The 27,172-nt window shown below is 44.4% G+C and overlaps 1 protein-coding gene across 1 annotated transcript in view; it reads right to left on the bottom strand.

The window, feature by feature from the left end:
- The window catches only part of Map1b (microtubule associated protein 1B), a 97,379-nt gene that overhangs the window by 60,749 nt on the left and 9,458 nt on the right, over nt 1–27,172 (bottom strand). The gene's annotated exons all lie outside the window — the stretch shown is intronic.

The raw sequence follows: 27,172 nt of genomic DNA, 5'->3' as shown, positions 1-27,172 counted from the left end.
AAAAATACCTCATTCAGAGTCATGACAGGTGCGTGACAATGGAAACAGGACTTTTTTTTTTTAAAGTATGTGGATGGATGCCAAAGATTAAAATCATTCCGTGTTTAATACCATTCTCTTTGTGCCCCTCCAATGTTTAGTATTTCCTTTCAATGAAGAAACACAAAAGTTGATACAAGAGAGCCCAACTCCCTGAGACCTTTCTATAATTTCATACTGGGTTGGTAAACACTCCCCACTGGGGTTTCTATGACGTTGTTTAGAGGCCGATGTCACCCCCTGCAACAAACCGAGGACTAAGTTGGTGCAAGAGTAATTCTCAAACAAACACTAATAAATTGAACTGAGAAGGCAGTTGGTGCCAAACAGTGTCCCCCCCACAGCTGTACAGAGAGTGACTTTCACCCCAACAATATAATTCACAGGAAACACCAGAGATAGGCAGGGACGGGCCCTTCAGCATCGCACACAAGTATCGACAGTCTCCGGCAGCTCCGATAGCTGAGAAGAGAGGGGTCTGTGTCTGAACCAGAAGAAGGGATCTATTCTAGCACCCCTCTCACAGAGCCTAGCTAGGGTCCAGACCACCTCTCTGAGCATCCCACGGCTTAAACTCCCCCTAGCATCCACAAACCCACGATGTGAAAGACCCAAGCCGAAACACTCAGTGTATCAGAAACTCTCTTATCTAGCTGCCTCAGCTGCTAGAAACTCAGTTTAGAATCTAGTTATAAAAACAACAGCCCAGGGTGAAGGCTTGGAGCAGGCCAGAGTAGACCCTACTCAGCCAAAGCATGTGAAGTTCAAGGACTTCAGGACAGGGAGACCCCCCCCTCCTCACAGCTCAATACTGAGCTCAAGTCACTCTCTTCTCTGCTTATTTAGTCAGGAATCCTAATGAGCTAAGTCCTTTACTGGGTTTTGTGAACTACAGCAGACTCAAGAGAAGGTCACAGAAGGAAAGGGCACTGAATTGACAGGCCTAGACCCTCAACAGATAACCTCTGCTCCAAGTATGAGGTCCTCCAAGATTAGGGGGAGCCTTAATCCAACGGCTGGTGTGCTTCTGTGAAGGGACAGTAGAGGACTTGGAAGACCGCTCTGTGATTGAGTTTCTTGCTCTTCCAGGGGATCCAAGTTTAGTTCCCAGCACCCACACTGGGTGGCTTACACCTGCCTACTCCAGCTCCAGATCTGACATCCTCTTCTGGACTCCATAGGCACCCACACACCAGGATATTCACTCACACAGACACACACACACACACATACACACACACACGTATAAATAAAAAGAAGTCTTTAAAAAAAATAAGAGGAAACAGGCAGACCCAGGGAGAAGATGGCATGTGACATCGGAGACAGGCACCAGAGGGGCAACCAAAGAGACAATGAGACTGCCTATAAGAGGAGACCAGGGGCGGTCTCCCTTAGAGCCCTGAAGGAGCCAGCCTCACCAACAACCAGAGACAAGAACTTCCTGTTCTTGTAAGCTGCCTAGTTTGTGACATTTTGTTACAGTAGCTTGAGGACACGTGGAGGAGGTTCAGAAAGAAACTTCTGCAGCATGGTTCCCAGGGGAAGCCAAGTGGGAGATGTTTTCCAAAGACAAATGAAGAACCAGAGCTGGGACCATTCCGTCTGGTGGCAAGCCAGCAGGTCCTCGGGTGGTGTAATGACATCATCCAGTTGCCATGGTAAAGGCGACTTTGCGTTGGTCATTGAAAAGCTGGCTTTGGTGCAGAGTGTTCCAGCAAGAGGTCAGTGGGCCGCCTCATTCCCTCTCCTAAAAAGGAAGCGCTTGTTTTCGTCTTCCATTTCACGAAACACTCTCTTATACTTGGCATCTCAACAGGGCAGTGTATTTATTCCTTTGTAACTAAATTCTTGAGACTGAATTATCACGTTTTCTTGGGGAGGGGGTCGTCCCAATCAACTCATGCTGATTATCTACAGTACATGTAAAGATTTCTCTACACTTTATCAATATTGGTATCTTTCTAGCCACTATACACACACCCTAAGAACATAACAAGGAATCATTAGTATTTGTTTTTGAATCTATCAGGACCACAGCAATCCACATTCCACCGTGGACTTCATCTTAGAAAAGCCTTATTTCTGGTGGGTGATCGAGGACGTCAGAATAATTAGAAGTTGTCCTCAAATCACTCACGAACTCTACGCTTCCACTACCTTCCCATCTAGTGAGAAAGAAAACAGGCAGCTGGGTATAGTGGTGCACACTTACAATCCTAGCACTTCAGGAGGCTGAGGCAAGAGACTTGCTATGAGTTTGAAGCCAGCCTGGGCTATACAAGAAGTTGAAGGCCAACCTGGGCTATGCATCTAGACCCTGTCTCAAAAACGAAGACAAAAAAAAAAGCACAGCAGAAAATGTTTCAAGGTGAACTGTGCTCCATACAAGATTACTCTCTGAATCTTTTCCTCCACAGCCTGGAGCCAGCTCAGTTTACCTCTTTATTCATAATATTTTTAAATTGCATTACAAATTTATTTCCTTTTATTTTTTATGCATAGGCGTGTTTTCCCTGCATGTACCTCCGTGTACCACATGCATGCCTCCTGTCTATGGAGGCCAGAAGTGGGCATCAGTTCCCCTGGTACTGGAGTTATAGATAACTATGACCTACCAGGTGGGTGCTGGGAATCAAACCCAGTCCTCTGGAAGAACAGCCAGTGCCTCTAACCTAAGCTTTCACTCCAGCCCCCTAAATGTATTTATTTATTACTAATTAATTAGTTAGTTAATTTTTTGGGAGGGAGTAGGTCATGGCACATGTGTGGAGGTCAGAGAACAACTTGCAGGAATAGGTTCTCTCATTCCCCCATGGGGGTCCTGGGATTGAACTCAGAACATCAGGCTTGATAACAGGTGTCTTTCCTATCTCAGTGGACCAGTTTGTCCTTTTTTTTTTTTTTAATTCAAACTCATGTTTGCCACCTCTTATGAGAAGTGGAAGGCTCACAGGGTCACATACGCAGAGCAACCCACTCATTAAGCCCATGACTGCTGCTGCCCCTTGGCCACTCCAGACAGTTGAGCTGGGCACAGAACCAAAGTGGGGAGGGCCCACCAGCCTGTTCCTGGGTAGGGTCTCCTTTGCTTTGCCTTGTCAGCACTTCAGGATTTAGGACTGGGGGCTGAGCTCCAGAAATAACAAAAAGCAGCCACTACAGAAGCACGTGGCCGCGAGGCATCCCAGGCTCTGCAGGGCTGCGCTGGGAAAAGCAGGCGGGTCTGTCACTGAGGGTTCTTGGTCCAAAGACACAAGGCACAGAGAAAGATCAGCCCAAAGCATCGGATGGATGGCAAGCTGCCACCTTAATGCAGAATTGGAGTGGGAAGGCCCGGACAGAGTGTTTTCTTCTTTATCCAAGCCTCTTAGTAACGTGATACCCACAGCCTTAGGCTTTTCTTTCTTCCCTCTGTTTTTAAAAACGTAATCTTCTTACAAACACAAAAATAGAGTCTCAGAACCTCTCCATATAAGGCATCTCCAGAAAGATGGATTCTGAGTGCTTCTTGGGTTCAGTGGAGGAAGTCATTCTGGGGCTTGGTCAGACTTTCTGAGTGTGACATGGGGACAGATCTGCTGGCTCACTTAGTACAGAATCCGGTCTTTTAGAACCACAGCAGGTCAGCAGCAGGAAGGGGCACTCTCTGCTTACTCGTCCCTGGGTAATGTTCATGATTTCCAACAACCCCTGAGCCCAGAGTCTAGGGGTAGCTGTTGGAACAGACCCTGAACAGTGGCTCTGAAGCCATGCCTCTTGTCTGTTTCTAAATGAGCAACAGAAGCCAATACAATCCTGTGGAAGGGATGAAAGGTTTGTCGGTCCTGCTCAAGGACCGACAGCCACTTACCTTCTGGAGCCTCAGGGACCATTGCTCAGCTCCACCAGCCATGCTTAGAGCTGGCCAAGCTGGCGCCACGATTAACAGACAAAGGCAAAAGAGACCTCTGAAAGAAAACTGCATTGTCTTCCCCATTGAGCCAAATCAAAGTGCAATGTCACAAAAGACAAGATGTGCATATTAAACACACACACACACACACACACACACACACACACACACACACACACAAACTCACAACCAAAAGCAGAAAGGAGAGCAAAAATAATAGAAGGAATGTTTAAGAGACCAGATATGAGGGATTAGAGGAAGACTGCTGTAGCATGAATCCTAATTGGTCTTAAAAACCTGGAGTCAGATAACAGGGTAAATGCTGAAAGATCAGAGGAAACAAGCCACAACCACTTCTCACCTTGCCAACTCCTCAGCCAAAAGGGGGACCAAACTCCTGTCTCCTCCCGCCTTATATTCTTTTCTCCCAGCCATAACACTTCCTGTCTCAACCTTCCTAGTGCTGGGATTAAAGGAGTGTGACTCCCAAGTACTGAGATTAGAAGTGTGAGCCATCACCACCTGGCTCTGTTTCTCTTTTAGACTGGATTAATTTCGTGTAGTCCAGGGTGGTCTTGAACTCACAGAGATCCATCTGCCTCTGCTGCCCAAGTGCTAGGATTAAAGGTGTGTGTCACCACTGCCTCTCTATGGCTAACTCTGTGGCTGGCTCTGCCCTCTGATCTTCAGACAAGCTTTATTTGTTAGAGCATACACAAAATACCATCACAGACTGGTGGTAATGCGCTTGCTTAGCATGCTTGAAGCCTTGGGTTTGATGCCCAGCCCCCAAAAGAGAAGAAAGATATATCCAATATTTTCAAACAAAAGTCATGCCAATGCCTCTGAAATTGTGCTTCTGGAAGCAATCATACACCACCCATGCGGACGCAGGAAATCGCCATCCACTTTAGCCACATAGAAAAAATAATAATAAAAGAGAGATCTAAGAGGTTGTGGTTTTTGAGTGTCCATCTTAGACTTTCCTTTTCCAGTTCAATCCCAGTCACAGTGAACGAATGAGTCACTGTGAACAAAGGGTTACCAGCAAGTAAATCAGCTCCAGGCAGGAAGCCCTGGGAGGAGGTGGGCATGCCTTCGCTGTCAGCTACCTGCATGGCTGCAATCCAGAGAAGTCACTTGGTGACCGCAGATGCCCAGCAGCCTGCCATGTTCAAAGTACTTGGCACACCTTTCCTGACATCTGTCTGAGATTTCCAAAGCATGGGGCTGGGCACACAGGGTGCAAGATCTTGCACTCCTACTGTGGGCCTGCTCTGCCTCCTCATGATCTGTTCTCACAGTCTCATCTGTCAAAGCCATGTCTTTCCACTCCCTTTCTGTTTCTTTGCAAAGGAATTTGTAAGCACTATTCATCGGTTGTCCCAATATATAGCCCCTCCCTTTTCTCTCTCTCTCTCTCTCCATCCTGGACATCTTTTCCAAAAGCTCTATGCCAGTGCCTTTCAAAATGAGTACTGCATTACTTTGACATCGCATGAACAGAACTAGTGGATCAAAATTACAGTAATTCTAACAGGCTAAATTAAATCAACTGCAAACGTCATATCACATTACAGAGAGCAGTAATAGATTCTGCTAATGTTTAGTTAAACCTCTGACTCAATTTATGTACCTATGAGTTACTGCATGTTTTATATATTGGGGTCAAGGTAAAATGAAGTGTATAAGAAATTCCTATATATTTCTGAATATTTGTCTTTAAGGTTAAAAAAAAAAATCTCCTGTGTGGTAGTTTGAATGTAACTGGCCCCCATAAGCTCACAGGGAGTGGCACTATTAGGAGGTGTGGCTTTGTTGGAAGAAGTATGGCCTTGTTGGAGGAAGTATGTCACTGTGGGGGTGGGCTTTGAGGTCTCTTATAAGCTCAAGATACACTCAGTTCACTTCCTGTTGCCTGTGGATCGAGATGTAGGACTCTCAGCTCCTTCTCCAGCACCATGTCTATCTGCATGCCACCTTGTCTCACCAGGATGATAATGGGCCAAACCTCTGAAACTGTAAGCCATCCACAACTAATTGTTTTTCCTTTATAAGAGCTGCCATGGTCATTGTGTCTCTTCCCAGCAACAGAAACCCTAAGACGCCCTACAATGGATGACAATCTGCTACCTATGAAGTCTCGATTTTTAAAATGCCTCCACTGAAGAGGAGATGCAAATTAGCCTGATCTCCATAAAGGAAAAAAATTGTTAAAACACATATTGGGCTTGCCCATACTCTGTGTCTCTTTGCTTTCATCTTGCGATCCCTAAGATTGAACTGCCTTTCTTACTGTCAACGGCAGTCCTTCCCAAGGACATACATGTCCTAGGGTTTTATTAATCAAGAATGACTGGGCCGGTGGGTGAGGTGGTGCTCACCTCTGATCCCAGTGCTCCTTCGATCCCAGCACTCTGGAGGCAGTACCAGGTGGAACTCTGTGAATGTGAGACAGCCTGGTCTACATATCCAGTCCCAGATCTGCCAAAACTACTATGACTGGGGACCATACGATCTCAGACACACTGGATCCAAGAGTGTGATGGGGAAGGAGGCTCCATCTGCCTTGGCACTGGCCAGTCATCTCCAAAGTCACACCTCACTATGCATGGCTAGAAATGGTACCAGAAGGACAAATAACAAAAATTCCAAACAATAATAATCATCTGACACTGGGAGGAAACTCAGAGCCCGGAGAGTTTGGTGACATGCCCAACATCAAGTACAAAAGAAACTGACAGGCAGCCAGAGCAGGAATCTGGGCTCCTCAGTGCCAGCCCCAGCCTTTTTGATTCAGGTTCACTGTGGAGGCAGCACAATCCCAAGGTTCCTAGATCTCAGAGTCCATTTTCTCCTATCAGGGCTGTTCTATGTATCTACTCAACGCTCCTTAACTCAGACTGACATCGTGGCTTTTCATGCTGTGTCATTACACGGGTTTGAGGTTTCTGAGGTTAGGGTCTGAAGAACTTTTCAACCTCTGACTCAGACGTGCTCAGTTTCCTCCAGACACAGAACTTACTACTACATCTCATTTCCATGAGAAAAACAAAGGGGGTGGTGATTCATGCCTCAAATGCTAGGCTTATCATTTTTAAAAAATGCTTATGCCTTTTCCTGATTGTAGTAACATGTGATCACCGCACAAAATGTAAAAAAGTCCAGAGAAGATGATGGTGCAAGTATCCTGCTGATGACCCAAGTTAAAATCTGAGTTCATTTTGCAAAGACAAAGTGTTTTGGTACTGAATTGAGATCGAACTGTAAATGACCTTTATGAACTTTGCCCTTTTACTCACAACCACCATGTGTCCAGTGACATGTACTTTGTAATGATTTGTAATGTGGGCTGAACATTGCATTTTCTTGACTAACCATCATTAATTCCACCGTTTACTCCTGTCAAGAATTTCAGGGTTTTTTTTTTTTCTGGGTTTGTCACATATATGAATAATAAGATAGTAAGCCACTTTTTACATAATTCTTATGCATGTCCCTGCTTATTCCAATGGAATAAATGTCTGGTAAGGAGCAACTACGTAAAATGCTTGTGTGCTTTTATGACCTGATTTTTACTGAAATTCTCATTTCAGAAAGGTCATCCGTATCCAGTAGCAGAGCAGGAGGAGCTTGGCTTGTGCTCTTTGCCGACACTGTGCAGCACCATTTTCAAAGCTGTGTGGTTTGCAGGTAAAACTGTATCTTTTTGTTCACTCATATTTCTTCATATACAGAAGTTGTGTGTTTTTCAGAGGTATACTGGTCATTTTGTGTGTATGTGTCTCTGTGCCTACCAATCACCTGTGTGTATATAAAATAAATGTTCAAACTCTATGCCCATTTTTAAGGTTTTATTTAGTTATTTGTAAGAGCTCTTTATAAAACAAGGATATTAAACTTTTTGACTGTGAAGTGTGGAGCAAACACTTTCAGAATCACTTTTAATTGTATGGCAATTTAAAGCAGTAAGGTATTTTTTTTTTTTACACCAGCATAGAAATAAGTCATGCCATCTACTGGTAAAAAGCAGAATACTTGGTAACTACTCACGTGTCCAAGGTAGTATGTATATTGTTGTTTTTCTGCCACGCCAATTAATTTAATACTAGATACCAAAGATGAACAGCTGATTAGGGGTTTTTATGACATTCTGGAAGTACACATAATCCTATGGCTCCGGATCTTCGATCACATTCAAATATTAAGGCTATTTACGTTGGGCAAGAGGGGGAAGGAAAAGCTTCGGGGATGTTAGAGATGAAGGAGAGAGCTGAGTTCTAATCTATCATCATAGCTACTTCTGGGGTGAATGTTGGACACAGGTATGTGAGCCCCACTCAAAGGAATCATGCTAATTCAAATTCTGAATTTTGTAATGAGATATATGAGGAAAGGACCCATTAGTGTTTACTTTTATTAGCAGTTCCAAACGAGAGATTATTTTTTTTTAAACCAAGCTGCTACTATTTGATTCCAGATGAAGACAGTCCTACCAGCTAAAGATCACCAGGCTTTTGTGGAAATCCATCAGAAAGTGCAACTTAATGTGGGGCTCACATAAAACAGTAGCTGTGCTTCTTATTTACTGGTTATGAACTCCCATGGCAGATCTAGGAAAAGCAGTGTGTTCAAAGGTGCTGTGGAAACCAACTCTGTCAAGACATCAGCTGAATACAGTACGAGGACCAACTGGTCACTGACTGTACTCAGAGGTCCATAGCCAAGGACCAGAGCCGGCACTGACCTCTTTAGACAGACAGAAATCAAGTAGCTGTTCTCCTTACAGGAAGCTGTCCTTAGGAGCGCACTGAGCTGATCTTTTGGGACTGTGAATTACTAGTCAGCCCCTGGGAGTTCTGATGTAAACCAAAATGCAAACTATCCCAAGAAACCCTTCAATTTAGTGCCGTGAACACAGCCCTCAGTAGAAGACACACAAATCTGAACCTCTTTATAAGCGGAAATGAGCAAATACAAATACTCTGAACTGAGTACATAGCTTTTTAACAATAAAATTAATGCAGGTGCCTGAGAGTATAACTCAGTGGCACATGTATGGAGCCCTGGGTTCAATCCGCAACACTGAAAACAATTGATTTTGATTCAAGGAAAGAAAAACAATAGCGACTTCCAGACAAGATTTTCCCTGTTGGGCTTGTTAGCTTGGGCTACATGAGAAAAAAAATTTAAGATTGTAGTTTATTTTTAAAAAAAACCCAGAGGTATGTGAAGAACCTTATGTAGTGATGCACACCTATAATCCCAGCACTGTGGAGGCAGAGGCAGACAGAAGGAGAAAGGGGCCAGGGTACGCAACATAGCAAGAGTTTGTTTCAAAGGCAAAAAAATAAAAGGAGAGAAAAAGGTTGAAAACCAAGCCTGGACACGCCCTGATCAGGAAGTGCGTCTGGCCAGCGACTGAGTAAATGGAACAAAACTTCAGGCCAGGTTGGCTTGGAGCAGGATCTGGCAGGAGGCAGGAGTAATGATCATGAAAAGCAACCAAGACCATTTCCCTCCTCCTACCATCCAGGCTAGAGGGCAGATGCAACATTGTCCCAGAGACCCAAACCACGGATGAGTCAGATGATAGCCATGTTGGGAGCTTGGAGGGACCACAAGTGGGGTAACAAGGACGGTGACACTAATGTCCCTTCAGCAACCTGGAAGAGGAGGATGCGACCATCTCCAGACAGTAATTTCAGCTCTTCAGAGCAAGTAATGACTCCTTGTCTGCCACAACCTCACAGTGATGACAAGGTAGGAGAGCTATCCTGTATTCCAAGTGACCCAAGGAAGCAACATTGTATCAATTAAGAAGAACTTTCGGGAGAAACTGAGATGAGAGCCCTTGTCTGAAGTCAACTTTGGTGAACCCCCAACTCTGCATGGAGCAGTCACAGAGTTGGTACACAGCTGTGGCATCTCCGTTCTTTCCACACAGGGTCAACATGACAGGTGACCCTGGCAGTGTGGTGTTTCCAGATCCCTCCTACCGAGCTTGGCACGTTCCAGAGTCTTCCCAACCAAATAGCCACCCCAGACCTTACAGAATTGCAACTGATGAAATTAATATCATTCAGAATTGTATCCCTAAAGTATCACTCATACAAACAAAGGCCAATTAGAGAAACACCTGAAGAAAAAAAAAGCGGGGTGGGGAGGTGGGGGTTGGAGTAGCTCTCCAGCCACCCTTCCAGACAGAACAAGAGGAATGAGAAGATGGACAATGTGTATGCAATGCCATTCCTGGCAAGGAAATCTGGTCTGCACTAGTCCCATCCCCCATTCCCCCCAAAAAACCTAAGAGACCTGAGTGAGATCACCAGGGCAAGTAAATCTCTGTGGACGTCTTCCTTTCCGTGCTTTGGAAAATGTTTTAAAGCGTCAACTTCCAAACAAACAAACAATTTTAAAGGCTCTCTAACGCAGGTGGCCCTGGATCTCAAAGTCCCTCTGCCTTCTCCGAAGGGAGATGGGCTAGTCAGGCTGGAGTTAGTTTCCTTGGCCGATTCTGCAAAAGCCTTACAGAAATGGGGGAGGGGAAGGAGAGAGGGGGCCACTAAAGAGAAGTGGCATCCTCTCAGGACACTAGCCTGTTGTCTGAAGGAAATGATTTTAGGAGGTGGAAACAACCTCTCATGGTTACCAGACTCGGACTACGCGGTGTAGCTACCACAGTCAGTCGGCACCATTGCGCAGGTGAGCCCTGCTGGGCAGCTTGGTGAGTTGTCCAGGGTCACACAGCTAAGCGAAAGCCAGGCTGTCCTTGACCCTAACTTTTCCACCTCAGAGCTATCAGATTGCTCCAAACAAGGAAACGACTCCCCTTTCTCCACAACAGAAGAGGATTTTCTTCTCATTCTTTAAACTATTGATTTTACTTGTTTTTCTCCAAGTCTGTGTTTACTTTGGTGGGAAGAAGTGAAACACTGGTGATAAGCTCCAATCCCGGCTCAGAAATTCTGTGAACACCTGGCCCTAACTTATTTTCTTGGATGGGAAGGGGATGAAGAACTCTACCCTGAAACATAACAAATAAGACCTTGAAGACATCCTCCATCAATGCCAATCGTGGAAAACAAAACAACAACAACAACAACAACAACAACAACAACAACAAAAACCACCATTTCAGAGGTGGACGGGACCAGCTGCCTGCGTCTCCTTTCCACCCAGGAGCCGCTCTGGCTGAGGCTGCATTTTCAGAGCTGATTTCTACAGTGGAGCCCAGGGCCATTGTGGGCTTTGAGAAGAATGATACTCCGCCTTTGTAAGGCAAGGAGGCGATTTCCCAGGCACGCTTTCCCAGGCACGCTTTGTGTCCCTGCGCTTTCACTAATTGGTAGGCGGAGCTGCAGCGCTTATCTATGTTCAGGAGGCCTGTGTGTGTGTGTGTGTGTGTGTGTGTGTGTGTGTGTGTGTGTGAGAGAGAGAGAGAGAGAGAGGGGGCGGGGAGCATGCTTCTGTGTTTTCAAGTTTTGTTTGACTTTTTTCCTCTCCTTTTTAAAAGCTTCTATGAAGTAAGACAACAGTGACTGGTAGCAAAATTTATTAAAACCAAATTCTTCTTAGTGGAAATGAAAAAAAAAAAGCGAATAGAATTTCTCTCTTCATGCTAATCCCCTGTTTGCCATGCAATGACATCATCCTATGGGGAGGGTGGGTGTGGACAGAAGACAATGTAATGTCTGCTATAATTACGGGGCTTAATATGCAGGATCAGGGAGGGGGCTGTGAGCTGCAGGCAAGCCCTCCTCACCGGGCCTTCCTGGGGAATACAATGGGACACAGTCATGCAGTGTGGGGTCTTGCTGTGGCAACACCAAAAGGAGCAGGAATCAAAGGACTACCCTGACCAGCCTTCATTTTCTGATGCAAAAACATCTCCAAGAGCCCACTGAAGCGAAACCACATCCCCCCCACCACTGAGCCAACCGAACTGCGGGTTCACAAAGGACAACGTGTGTGCGGTAAGAAATTCACAAGCAAGCAGAAACAGAAAAGAAAGCACTCTTAAAAGCATTGCTACACCGTACACTCACAACACAAAATAGCTACACATCGCTTGGTATAAGGACGCTGTGCTGATTTATATGAAGCAATTAACCTGACCGGAGGACATTGTTTTCTTTTGTAAAAATAACATTCATGTGTCCCCTTTAAAAACACAGGTTTTGCCAGGCGGTGGTGGTGGTGGCGGCGGCGGCGGCGGCGGCGGCGGCGGCGGCGGCGGCGTGCGCCTTTAACCCCAGCACTCAGGAGGCAGAGGCAGGCGCATCTCTGTGAGTCTGAGACCAGTCTGGTGAACAGAGTGAGTTCCAGGACAGCCAAGGAACCCTGCCTCGAAAAAAAAAAACCAAAACCAAAACCAAAAAACACAGGAAAAAAAAAAAAAAGGCAAGACAGTAGCTAGCACATTCTCTAACCAGGAGGAATTTCCACAAAAGAAGTTTCTGTTTTACAGAATGCCTCCAGTCAAACAGGATCAGCGAAGCCAGGGGGATGACATGGCAGCGGACAGGAACAGTATAATGTGTCTTGGCTAAATTTATGCATTTTTTCCCAGCAATTCATAAATAGCAACTTCCAGAGAGGCACTGAGAGTCAGTGTGACACTTTTTTTGTAGGTACCGAGGCTGCAGGGACTGTTTTCTGAACCACACCGTAAGGAAGGCAGAGATCTCAGTCAGTTTCAAAGTGTGAAGGGCCCTGATTAGACAAGGAGAAGTGAAAACACTTGGCTCCAGGGAACTTCGAGCTAACAGTGTAAGGAAATTATAGCCCAAAGCGGCTACTTATAGGAGTGACGCTATGAATCACTTTACAGAGTGGCCAACGGTACAATCAATTTGAACAGAGTCAGATGAAGCCACTTTCCTAACCTTTCTCAACATTTCCCCAAAGGGTTAAAAGCACCACTCATCACTATAGATATTTTCCTTTTTAAGAACGTGTATCCGAAAACCTGAAAAACAGAATATAACATACTTGGTGAAATATCGGTTTATAGTTCAAAATATCTGCCTATTGCTTAGAAAAAGAACACTATGCCAGAGTTCACTGTAGTGTCACTGGCCCGTGATCCCAGCACTGACTGAGACGGGAGAGGATCGCTGTAAGTTAAAGGCCAGCCCGGTCTACATGGTGGGACTAACCTCAAAAGAACAAAACACAAACAAAAGAGGGTGTTCTAACTACCACGGAGTGCTTTTCAATAAACGAGAGTAACTGAAATGAATGAAAACGAAGTAAGTACGTAACTCACTCTTGCAATGATGGCTTTTGAGTTATCTCAAAGATTATAACGTGGTGACAGCTTTGAATGGCAGATTTCCACAAGCAGATTCTATTACACAATGACTGCTTCAACTTAGGTGGAGTGACAGTGGGTGACGTGGGGACAGACAAGAACATGCTCTTGCCCAAATGTATGAGTCTTTGAAAAATGTATGAAAACACACAAAACCACCACGACCAACGACAAACACAGCCACGGTGATTTAAAGTGAAATGATGCTAAAAAAGGCACAGCAGGGGAGAGGGATCCCAGGAGAAGAAAAAGATGAACAACGAAAGCACAAATTTAACCACGTTTCACCCAAGGAAAAAAGTAACAGGTAGCATTCGAGGATCATTTAATATGGTCCCACTATTTCCACCCTTCACATAGCCCTTAGCCTCTGAATACTCATAATCCTTTGTAGGACAAGACCATAAGTAAGGAAACCGAGGAACAGAGAACTGAAATATGATCTGGAGTTTGCATTTGAACCTGTGTATTCAGCACCAAGCACTTGTCCATAACTGTTCTGACTCAAGAAGGCTGGAAAGGCTTGGACTCTAGTCCTTCACACCTGTCCACAATTCTAGGCTGCAGGACACATTTCAGTGGAAACTGGTACCCATTTCTTGAGGCTTCTTCCTCTTAAGAACCAGACAGAGCTGGGTATAGAGGAGGCTGCTGTGGGCATGACTACCTGAACTGAGTGGGTATTTCAGGAAAAGCCCTTGGAAAGGGAGGCAGTATTTGGGTGAAAACTCAGGACTCTAGTGGGGTACGGTGAGATTCCCGAAGGAGGCAATGAAACCTTGTCCTGTTGACACATGCTGAGCCTAGATGGACATTTCCATGTCCAGGGAAAGAACAAACAGAACTCCAAATGGGACCTTTGAAAAAGGTCTACAGGACAAGATAAAAATAGTATTGGAGCGGGGCGGTGGTGGCATGCCTTTAATCCCAGCACTAGGGAGAGGCAGAGCCAGGCAGATCTCTGTGAGTTCAAGGCCAGCCTGGGCTACAGAGTGAGTTCCAGGACAGGTGCAAAGCTACACAGAGAAACCCTGTCTCGAAAAACCAAAAAAAAAAAAAAAAAAAAAAAAAAAAAATTGGCCTGAGAGTTGGTGGAAAATTATATCTCAAAAAAATGCTTTCTCTAAGGAACAAGGTGAAATTCTGGAAAATAACTAAAATCCATATATATATATATATATATATATATATATATATATATATGGCATACATCTCTGTGAAACGATAGGGTACCATCCAAAGTAGGATGAGCCATGACGCAAGGGTGACGCTGACCTATGGAAAGCCAATGGTGGAGATAACTGGCCTGGCAGAGACTGGACCATCATTACCTCCTAAGCATCCTGTAAGCAAATACAGGCAAGAAGATGCAGAGTAGTTTATCTGCAAGAGCACAAATCTACTTAGCAAAGGTGATTAAAGCTCAGAGTCTCTGTCCCAGCCCCACCTGCTAAGGGCTCTGCCCACTGTTCTCAGCAGCTAGCCATTGGCCACTTGCCTTGGTCAAGTCTCTGAAAGTTAATAGTTTGTAAATAAATACCCTCCTACACCTTAGTGTTTAAAGGAAATCAATCACAAAGGAACCTTATAATGTAAGTAGTGACTGCATGTTTTCATTTTCTAATGTAGCTTATTTTCCACGCTAAGGTGATTCTAGTGTCTTGAGCCTCTGACAGCTCATGACTCATCACTGTGCCCTGCTAGGCCTAGTTCCTGGCATTACCCTAAGGCTCTTTAACCTAAAGCCTCTTTGTCTCCATGGTTGAAAGATAACCGCATTCCTTCTTTCTTACAAGCCTGTTGCAGCCGGGAAAAGGGCCACATCTGAAATTTGGACTCCTGAAAGATTTTGTTCTGAAATCTGCTCTGTGATTAGTTTAAGGTCTTTGGTCTCTTTTTCTTATTCAAAGTGTGTTTTTCTTTCTTCCTTTCTTTCTTTTTGAGTTGTAAATTGGAACTTCTGTCATGTTTGTTGATAACTGGTTTTCAATTTGTAAAGGAGCCTGCTTACTAGGCATAGAAAAGTCCACTGGCTGGGTAAAGTTTGCCAGCAGTGAAGCTTCTAAGCATAGAATCCTATTTCTAGACGGACCCCATGAAGTGAGTTAATTTGACGCATTATTTCATTTATATTTATATGCTGGAATTATATTCCAAAGGCTCTAAATAACCTCTGCTCTATGTATAAAACAATAAGACAAAAAAGCAGACAGGATATAATAGCATATCTAACTGACCATGGTGTACGACTTATTTAAGAAACAAACACTGACCTCAGGCTAGGTGTCTAAAAATAACCCAAACCAATATTATTTGTAGAAAACGCGGCTGTGATTGGACAGTGGGGAGACATGCTATTAAAAAGAATGGAATGAGCTGGGCGGTGGTGGCGCACGCCTTTAATCCCAGCCCTCGGGAGGCAGAGCCAGGCGGATCTCTGTGAGTTCGAGGCCAGCCTGGGCTACCAAGTGAGTTCCAGGAAAGGCGCAAAGCTACACAGAGAAACCCTGTCTCGAAAAACCAAAAAAAAAAAAAAAAAAAAGAATGGAATGGAGAGATGAGAAACGAGAGAAAGAATGGAATGGAGAGATGAGAAACGAGAGAAAGAATGGAATGGAGAGATGAGAAACGAGAGAAAGACAGATGACATAGGGGGATGAAGGGCTGGCATTTCTGAGAACACAATGGAAGAACAACAGACAACTGGAATGATAGGTGGGGCTGTCCCTGTTTGCACATGGCACACGCCAACAGAAAACATTTTTTTCTCATAAGTAGGAGTATATTCTAAAATCACAATAAGAGGTATATTTTAGCAAACACACTAATCAGTGATAGTTGATTATCATTATCGAGCATGGTGTATTGTCATAGCAGTACATGCTACACTTCCACACAGCTGCAGTTCAGGTGTTTACACCAGCATGGACAGAAACCCATGACGTTCAACTATGATGTTAAGGGCATCCCTAAACAATAAGAATGTCCCAGGTCTGTCACAAGCTTATGGAACCTCTGCTGTGCACGCACACATTATGATTCATGGGCATGTAAGTGGCTGCAAAATGAACTCTTAAAAATTGTAATTTAAAGATATTTTGGGCAGTAAGCTTTTGAAAATAATTTAGTTTTTCATTCCTTTCAGATCAGTGGTTCTCAACAGGTGAGTCGAGACCCTTTGGGGTTGGATATCAGATGTCCTGATTATCAGATACTTACATTACGATTCATAACAGTAACAAAATTAGTTATGAAGTAGCAACGAAAATAGTTTTATGGTTGGGGGTCACCACAGCATGAGGGACTGCATTAAAGGATGGCAGTATTAGGAAGGTTGAGAACTATGCTGTAGATCCTGGCTGGATTTTGTGTTTAGTGGCTTCTTAAAGGATCACGTGATGCAGAAAACAACTACGTGCTTTAAACATTACTCTTTCATAAGGAAGGCACATAGGAAGAAGGAAGGCGTAACTGAGACTCAGTGAACATGCCTGTGGTACATGGATCAGAGCAACACAAATACAGGATACTAGGGCACATTCTTCAAACTCTGTGGGTTTCAAGCTGCGTAAGAGACAGACATGGTCCCCTTTTCACCCACCCTTTCTCTCTGCAGTAGTTTTAGCTCTTCTGTATCATGCAGAACCAGTGAATCATTAATGCTCAGAAGCATTAGCAGATCCAGAGAGAGCCAAAGCTCTGTACTGAAAGACAGTCACAGAAGTGCTGAAGTGGCCACTCACTGGGAGCCATGACACTCGCCACACTCCTTCTGGTCTATGGAGGAATTACCACCATGGTTCATGCTGGGGGCATGAAGGTAAGCAGGCTGGTCTGAGCCTGGATTCCAAACTGGAAGCAAGGTGTGTTCTCCTCTTGAGTGAGGGTGTCTTTTGGCCTGTGTTTCCAATAAATGATAGTGTTTGCTTAAAGGGAGAACTAAAGAAGAGAAAGGTAGAGAAACCTGCTGTGGAATAATCCTTCTGCACACTGTGTGAATATATGTCACTATGGTTGGCTTAATAAACAAACTGACTGGCCAATAGCTGAACAAGATAAAGTTAGGCAGGAAAGCCAAACAGAATGATGGGATGGGGAAGGGCGGAGTCTAAGTCAGAGGAGTCACCAGTCAGACAGAGAACAGGTCAGACATACAAAATGGGATAGAAGTAAAAAGTAAAAGCCATGAGCCTCGGGGCAGCACATGGATTAATAGAAATGTGTTAAGTTGTAAGAGCTAGTTAGTAACAAGCCTGAGCTATTGGCAGAGCATTTATAATTAATATAAGCCTCAGTGTGTTTATCTGAGAGTGGCTCCAGGACAAGAAAACTCCACCTACAGAAATCTCTCTGTCTTTCTCTCTCTAAAGCATCATTCTAGAAAGAAGGAATAATGAATTTCCAAATTCATATTTACTACATACAGTTTATATCTTAGGCTGACATTTAAATTGATTTAGGGATTTTAAGTCAATTCTGAGATATTTGCCTTAAAAAAAACAACTGTTATCATTGGATTCTAAAACTTGGAAAAGAAAAATCCCAAGGAATTATCATCAGAACCCTTGAATGACTGGTCACCATAGTGTCATCTATACACATTATCACCAATAATGCTATTATACATAAATTGTTTCTTTCAAATTTTAGCACACTATGCATGTTTTGCTGTGAACATACAATAATATCATATAGGTGTTAATAACATAATCAAATTAAGGGATGGGACAAATTGAACCAGTACCTTAAAGGTCTCGGATGTAAGCTGGGTGTGGTAGTACATGCCTTTAAAGCCAGCACCCACTCAGGAAGCAGAGGCAAGCAGATCTCAGATTTTGAGGCCAGCCTGGTCTACTGAGTTCCAAGACAGCCAGAGCAAAACAGGGAAACCCTGTCTCAAAAAAGCTAAAACAAATAAATAAATAAGCAAAGAAAGAAAGAATGAATGAATGAATGAATGAATGAATGAATGAATAAATAAATAAATAAATAAATAAATAAATAAATAAAAAGGTCTCAAATGTCAATAGCCAATCATAAGCCACATTACCATAAAAATCACTTTTCCGTTTGGATAATCACGGCTTTGTGGTGATGATCACCTGAATGCACATTGTTGGTAATAATCTGATTTGAGCATGGCTCCCCAAGGGTATTCATATCTGCATGTACTGACTTGTTAAATTATGCTATGCTAATTGATGGTTCACATGACAAGATACGCATAACTGGTCACGAGCATTAAAATGCAGGCCATTCTCAATTATGTACAACCAACGAAGTGCCTAGGACTTCGAAGCCTCAAACTACGGTCCATCCCCAAATGAATACGCTGCAGTCCTCAGCCTCCTTCCAGACACCTGTAAATAAACAGCCAATCTGAGGTGCAAAGCAGCACCATGCACCACAGTGCAAGTTCTTCTTTAAGGGGAAAGGACAACGAAGCCATATGGGTCCAATGTGTCATTGTGTAGATAAAACACCAGTGTCCGCCATATTGCAAATTCAATTAAGTTTTATCTGGTTTGTACTTTCTACAAAGAGAAATAAGAAAAGGCAAGGGCCAAGAGTGCCCATCCTGGGAAGTCAATGCTCTGAGCATCCTAAGGTTGTGGCTCTTTCCTGATTGACAGTCCTAGTAGATGGGGCAGGCAGATTTTCTAAATAAGTTTTTTTTCCCCCCATAGGCCTTTTAAACTTGGTTTTTAAAACTTATTAAGCGGAATAGAGGATAAACCCCTGTCTGCATTGTGGTAGTGTTCATGGTGTCCTGGGTTACAGAACCAGGAAGTGGGCTCAGCAATCAGCTCCACCCTTTTGCAAACTGTTCTTCAGAGCCTGCCACAGAATCCCACAGAATTCTTGTCTATTGTTTTGATTACCTGAGTGTTCTGCAGGACATTTACATGGACCTAACGTAGTTTAATCCCTCTATTTTCAGAAAAGGAAAGGACACAGAAACTGTCCAGAAAGCTCCAGGGCTGACAATGAATAGGCTCCCATGCAGCCAGGGCTGCTACACAGGTCAAACTTTTGGACCCCCGGAGGAAGGGAGCGGACCCGCCCTGCTGCCCCTGAGAAAGGGGCAGACCCTGTCTAGTGTCCACTATAGCCGCAGGGCAGTGAACCGGTTAATTCACATTTATTTCCATGGAACTCAGCTCTGTCACAGTCACCCCTGGTGTCTCCAATTCTACCACGTTTATAGCACTCAGGCATGAAGGCAGCTGGAAATCAAGCGCCTACCTCCAGCCAGAGTTTTGTTCTTACATCATTTCAGAGGTTGTGAATCCTTAAAATAGCTATTTCCATCGTTGAACCGAAGGACTCGGCTCTAAAACAGTTTCAATCTAGGGCATACTTGAGTTTGGGTTCAAAATGTCCCAGGCCACAAAGAGATGTCAACATCTATGTCTCAAATGGCATAGATCATATATTTTGGAGCATATCCTATGCACATGTATTTTTAGCATAGCCTCAATGAAAAGAATTTACCGGGTTCTCTTACAAATTTCTGATTTGCACACACTGTAAGCTTCATTGTCTTGTTTATGAAAATAATTAGAACCAACTCTTGGGCTAGGATTTATCAGTAAGTTGTCTTACGCCTGCAGGGTTCCAAACTGAACTGTGCTTGCTGCCTATGTTTTTAATGACAGACTGTCTGACAATGGGAACTATCTCAAAAGACATACCACAAAACATGAGATTGTACCCCTTCCAGGGGACCAGAATAAAACTCTCTTTTCTCCTCTCCTCCCCACCCCACCCCACCCCCCACACGCTGTATTAAACTAATTACACAAAGCTTGAACACCTCGTAGGGCCCATGGGGCATCACCAAAAAAATTCTCTCCTGACTGAACCGCACCACCAAAATTCTGAATTTTACACTGGGAAAAGACTTGGAATTCTAGTTGTGAGAATAGTCACTCCTTATCTAAGCAGGCATCCGGTGCAGCCAGTGTAATTAAAAGGCAGTTTGCACGGCTCTTTCACAAACTCCATCTTCCAGGTGAAAGCCTGGAAATATGCTAACGACTCTGCAAGATGACTACAGAGCTGTTGATCATGATGGTATTGTTCACCTAGGCACCTTAATCTTTCGCTATCAGTTTTTGGTTTGGTTTGGTTTGCAACATGACCTGTGATATTTTTGCTGATTTTCAGGAGCCCCAAAGCAACACTGTGCAGTGTGCTGAGTGCTCAGCTACTCCTTGTCACACTTGCCTTGTGAGGCTCCCACAGGATTCTATGAATTTGGGCCAGTGGCTCCACAGCGACTGTTCTCACAACCACTGAAATCCCCACCTTAGTAAGTAAGGAAAGACTGGCTTAAGGCAAAGGACAGATGTAGGGACTTCCCCACAAGACAACAAAGGCAGTCCTTAGCATGCTGTATTTTATCTCAGTCCCTCCAAACCGTGTGGCAACAGTTAGAAGCAAACTCCATTTGACTCTTTTAAACTGAGGTGTGGTGCACTCTGGTGCTTGCTTTTAATCACACACTTCTCCTCTCAAATCACATACGGGTTCTCTTGTCTCATTTTTCTGTGAGCCTTCATCTCACTGCTCCTAAGTACAGGCAGTCCTTTAAGCCCTGGAAGAGTTGATTAAAGTCGCGTTATTTTTGTCTTGTTTGTGTTAGCTGCCCAGGCCCCGCAGCTCATTTTTTAAGGTGCTTCCCCAGGCAGGGGTACTTCTTACTTTCCCACATGTCTCCAGGACCGAGGAAACACGACTTCACACACAATAGTGATTACCCTCAGACCGCAGTGAGAAAATAAAAGCCGGGAGCCCTGGAGTATGATGTTTGGAGATACTTGATCGTTGCCGCGGTAGCGGTTAATTAGTCTTGGGTTGTGCTGCTGGGGGCGGGGTGCTGGTACCTGGGCAACCTTTGTCAACATGACTAGACCCGGGTTTGAACAATCGAAACAGAGTTGGTTCTGCTTTCCGTCTTCACTCCTGATTTTTAGGAATTAGAGTAAATCTCTCTGTGTCTCTGTCTCTGTCTCTGTCTCTCTCTCTCACACACACACAATTTGTAAATTAAGAAAGCATTTTTTTTTTTTTGTAAAATAGCTCTGAGTTTTAAAGGAATGAAGGATTTCTTTTCCTAACTAAACTATGAACAGTGGGGATGTCTTCTCCCTTCACGCTTCTTTGCTTATTAATAAGTACTCAGTATCATTTGCCTGAAGTTCCAGACACAACCTTTCACTTTGTGTCTTATCCTTTATCTGCCATTCTCTCTAGCACATCACCACAAATGCAGAACACGGCCCCACAAAGACCCAAAAGGTGGCGGTAAGCAAGCGCAGGGCCGGGGCTGCCTGGGCGGTTCACTACTGTTGTGTGCTTTTAAAACCTGAGTAAAATCATGGGCATTTTTAGTCCCTGAAAAGGAAGAAAAAAGCATGGAGGCCGCCTGCGATGCCGCCCTTGGCGAGCAGTGACAGGCAAGTGCTCCGGACTGCACTTAGCTGGACTTGATGGACGGTTATTGGCGCTCCCTAGCACGGCTCCTGCGCCCAGGCAGCCCACTTCCTGCCACCTCCCTGCCTAGGCCGGTCTGTATCGAGTAGTTCCACGGTGCCCATTAGGAACCCTTGAGAGCCATTACTGTCGGCAGACTAAAACATCCTTTCTACTCAGGTTTAAAAAAAAAAAAGTGAGATGAATGGTTATTTCTAGGTGGTCTGAATGAGCCATCATTAACTCCCTGAGGAATGAAGGCGCCCGAACACAGCAATGACATGATGTTTTTTCCTTTATGTTGGCCACACCGGTACCAAAGGAGGGAAATCACCTAGTGTGTTAGGGTGTGGAAATTTAAAAAAAAAAACTCTGGGGCTGGAGAGATGGCTCAGAGGTTAAGAGCACTGAATGCTCTTCCAGAGGTCCCGAGTTCAATTCCCAGCACCCGCAAGGTGGCTCACAGCCATCTGCGATGAGATCTGGCACCCTCTTCTGTATACATAATAAATAAATAAATCTTTAAAAAAAAAAAACAAACTCTGAAATTTCAAAGCTGAGAGGAATGCCATCTCACAGGAATTGAGTCGTGTGCTATCTCCACCACAAGATCCTGCATAGCTCGGCTCTTGAACTGTTTTGAAAATTGCGGGCTCTAGGCTGCCTTCTGGACCCTGCAGTCTGCAGGGGAACAATAAGATGGGGGGCAGGTAGGGCCAAGGGGTGCTAAGCACACAGCCTTTCCCCGCAAGGGCTAGGCAGGCTTGAGCAGGAGGGCCAGGCAGGAAACTAGAGATTTGCATTAAAATAACTCTTTCCCAGGCAAGCACCATTTACCTCAGTGAGTATTAAACTGAGGTCTGGTTATTTCATGGAAAATAAGACTTGTCACTTTAACATCAGCGTTCCTCCTGTCATCTTGGACAATGACATAATGAAAAGGAATGAGCGAGCCATGTGGGCATGGGGACAGGGACCCTGCCCTGTCTATGTGCCTAGAACAAAGGCCGAGGTAGGACAAAGCCTTGACTTTCCGGAGGTCACAGTTTCCCTGGGTGGTGAAGTCAGTCCCTTGAATGCGATGGGAGCATGGATTGCTGTGCTTAAAGGCCCAGAGCAAGGCTGGCAATACATCCATAATTCACCATCGTAGAGCAGTAGTCTAAGCACACGCAACGAAGCCATAATTCTACGTCATGACTAAATATACAGGACTAGACACAGAAATACGGCAAACACACCCTAAGAGAATAGTCGTACCTTCTCTTATGACTCTGCAGGCAAATGTTGGTCATGAGATCTCAACTCATTAATGTGAAAGGAAGAAAAAGACTGGCCTGCCCGAAGTTGAAAGGCTTGCTTTGAATTCTCTACCTTCACCGATCTGGAAAGGATATTCTCAGCAGTCACTGAGCACAGACCTAAAGACGCTCACCTGCAGTTTGTCTTTCATCCTCTACAGGAAAGACTTGAGTCCTTAAACAGAACCGCCCAGTTAGGTACACATTTCAAAATCAATCGCAACCGTACGAAGGCTTTTGTGAATGTGATCCGGTAGCTAGCTGCGATCAAACCAGTCACAGAGTGTAAATATACCGAAGTCGTACTCTTTATCGAGTTGAGTGAGAAAATAAACCACAGGAAATCTGAGTTTCTTAAAACTGGCAGAGACTGTAGTCACTAATGTGTCGAAGAGGAAATGGTGGTGGGATGGAGAGGATGAGGTCTGGAAGGGTGGGTCACCACAGGAGGGGAGGCAGCTAGGGCTCTCTCCCTCTGTCAGCGTCCTTGTTTCCAGTGTGGTCGGCCATGTTGCAAATGGTCTAACCTCTGCTCAACTCCTCACTACTCTAGCGCATGGCCTTCATTTTGCTCTGGTATCCAAAGAACTGAGAGCGATGTCGAAAACATATCTGTGACTAACCTCAAAGATTCCCACCGCCTCTACATAAAAGGAGCAGCCGCATGCCTTCTGAGAATGCCGAAGGCAACTCTTTCTGAGGATCATCATTAATATAAGTTAAAAATGATTACAGGAAGGGAGCCAGCCATACTGGTATTTCCCACAGACAATAAGAGTCACCACACGTATAAATCACCCAGAATTTCTCTGTGAAGACGGGAGATGGCTACTCATTTATATTTCGTTTCCTACAAGATAGGTCTCAATGTGTTTATGCACATGAGTTCAATTGGTCTTCATGAAAACTCCACGAAGTAGAAGTAAGCATTCTGATTGACAAGCGAGGAAAGAGACACGAAAAGTTTGAGGGTCCAAGGTCGTTCAGAAAAAAAAAAAAATCCATGATAGAGCTAAGAACAACTGTGGGGAGCTGGCTCCAGAATCTACAGCTGTTTCCTTGTGCTGGGGGCAAGGAACTGGGTTATCAAAAATTTTAACTATTTTAAAGAACAGATAAAAGTGACAAAATGAGAGGAAAGAGAATGAAATTGGTGTCCTCTTCCTTTGGGGAATGACTTCCTTCCTTCCTTCCTTCCTTCCTTCCTTCCTCCCTCCCTCCCTCCCTCCCTCCCTTCTTTCCTTCCTTCCTTCCTTCCTTCCTTTTTTCTTTTTTTTTGTATGAGAGGCGCGTCTCCCCTCACAGACCATCATGGGATACTTCTTATGCCCTGGGAAGACAACTTCCCCCATAACTGTATGCACCAAGGTCTACAGTTAACCCTGGGGAAAAAGACCAATAGGAATGGAAGTGAATAGAATTTTCTGCATCATGGCAACCCTGAGCTTCTGTAGAAAGTCTTGTTGATTCTCACTCCTGGAGATCTGCAAACAGTAACTCAAATTCAACATCATTAAGGCACAAAAATCATACACGAGAACAAAAGCTCTGTGATGGCGTGGGGATTCAGAATAGAAGGGCTATCACAGGTTGCTCTGTGTTGAAAGACCCAGCTGTTGAACTGTCTCTTCGGTCAAAGACTAGGCTGGTCTCTCAGGACCACTGTGCCTGCTAGTCCAACTCTCACATGGCCAGAAAGCTTCAATCAGGGAAAATCTGTGGGGAATGACCTCGGTACACAGCAGGAGTGTGCTGAGTGATTGTGAGGCAAGTCCATGCTCAGCTGGTTTGAGACACTGGCACAGACTTCAGTGGCTGATCATTCCAAAAATTATAGTCTGCCAGTGCTACAGGACTTCAAGACCTCTGGACTGATGTTCTGAAGGATTCCCACTGCACCAATCCACCTAGTGTACAGAAGGCCACCTACATGCCAGGTCCCGAATGACAATTCAGAGTAGTTTTGAGTGAGATGTGATTTGACTCCCATTGAACCCCAGAGCCACAGTGCCAAGTCTAAAGTAGTATGAGTGTGAGGGCCTAGATCCATCTACATGGTCTGTCCTTTGCAATTAAGGCAACCACAAATTTTTCATATATGACCTCTGATTCTTAAAAACAACCAGCATAAATGTACAATGGATCTGACTTCCACATGAACCCTTGCCTAATGAGTCACAGATGGTAACAAATATTCTACTGTAAGGCTGCTAGCTAAAAACTCACCAAATCAAATGAATCAACCAACAAACAACAACAAAAAAGGTTTCTTCTGTTTTGTTTTTTGGGTTTTTTTTTATTTTTTATTTTTTATTTTATTTTTTGTTTTTTTTTGAGACAGGGTTTCTCTGTGTAACAGCCCTGGCTGTCCTGGATCTCACTCTGTAGACCAGGCTGGCCTCGAACTCACAGAGATCCGCCTGCCTCTGTCTCCTGAGTGCTGGGATTAAAGGCACGTGTCACCAACACCTAGGGTGCAGGACTTTATGGCGCTGTGCATGTGACTGTTAAGTGCCTCTTCGTCCCCTATGAACAGAGGTGTGACAGAGGTCACGGCTGTTCTGCTCCTCACTTCACCTTTTAGAGTGCATGGCATGTGTTAGGTTCCATTTAAACAGTTTTAAAGTGAACCAACTCTGTGTTTCGATTGTTCAAACCCAGGTCTAGTCATGTTGACAAAGGTTGCCCAGGTACCAGCACCCCGCCCCCAGCAGCACAACCCAAAACTAATTAACTGCTACCGCGGTTTTGTTGTTGTTGTTTGTTTTTTTAAAGGAATCCATCATTCATCGTATTCTTTATCTCTAAACAGACTTAGACTCTTGAAACTCTAAATGAGGAGACTCAGCTGAGTCCACTGTAAGTAGCCTGAGAAGCACAACTCGGCTTTTAGTGAGACTCAAGTGAGTGGGGAAGAGAGCGTTAGACTTGAACACTTCTGGAACCAGACCAAATTTCTCAAGTGTGTTCAGGAAACTTCGATAAGTGTTTCCTTGAGCTCAAAGCAAGGGTGGTCTTGCTATCTCCACCCACCCCACTCTGTGTTCTTACCCTTTACCCTCTTTCCACAACACACCTAAGGTTCAATGTGAACTGTGCTTTTCTCGTCGACAGATTTTAGAGTTTGGATTAAAGAGTTTTAGATTTAGGGGCTAAAGATGCCAAGGCCCCAAACCCCAAATCGAAGACTTTTCCTGTCCCAACCATTTTAGGGAAGGAATATTCAAGCTGCAGTAGAGTCTTGGTTAGAAAACTTCATGCCTTCACAGGGGCACCATTGCATTGGCTTTGCTCAGAGGGACGCTGGGGCATGGAGGGGCAGCCCTAATATTAACTCATTCTGCAGCTGGCCAGAACGGAAGGACACTGTGCATCCAGAGGCAGTCCTCAAAGCCAAACACTGCTAGATCGGTGACCTTCTTACAGCAGGTGACAGCAGGAGGGAGGATGGACAGGGTATCTCAGGCTAATGTGGCAATTTGGAGAGATTTCTCTTCCTAGTCTCCAAGGGTAGTCCAAGTCCTTTAGTCCAGAAAGTGTTAATGCCTCAGCAGTTTTTTTTTCAATCTTTCATTTTGCAATGCACATTTGTCATCTTGTAAAGGCAATCCAAATGTGAACATATACAATGAAAGGCACGTGTTCGCAAAAGAAAGAAAAAAGTCTTACAGAACAGAAAGCCAGAAGAACCTACAGGGAGGTACAAGTGCTTGGCTTTTACTTGTTGGCACAAACATATCTTTTGTGAGATAGTTACAGAAATAAAAACAAAACAAGATATAAAACCAAAACACAATAATGAGCAAATACCTTAAGCTGTACCCAGCCTTCAGCAAAGTACTCGCTGATGGTCCCTAGATAACGTCCTCCCCACTACCCCCCACCCACCTCACCCACCATCTTCTCTACGTTTTTTATTAACATATTCAGTTCTGTGCCTGAAAGCTATAGTTGAGGTTCACTGAAACGTACGGGGTTTTATTCTAATCTCCAATTCAAGAGGAAAAGCAGAGGATGGTCCCATGGCCATATTACCGAGTTAAGAATGACTCAGGAGGGCATCGACATTCCACAGAAGTGGTTTCGAATCTCAGTACACATGGGATAATGGCATATGATCTAATCATCTAAAAAGTCCAACCTTCA

The sequence above is a fragment of the Peromyscus eremicus genome, chromosome 11 (genome assembly GCF_949786415.1).
Source record: "Peromyscus eremicus chromosome 11, PerEre_H2_v1, whole genome shotgun sequence".
Classification (NCBI taxonomy): domain Eukaryota; kingdom Metazoa; phylum Chordata; class Mammalia; order Rodentia; family Cricetidae; genus Peromyscus; species Peromyscus eremicus.
This window is presented reverse-complemented; position numbering and strand designations above follow the sequence as displayed.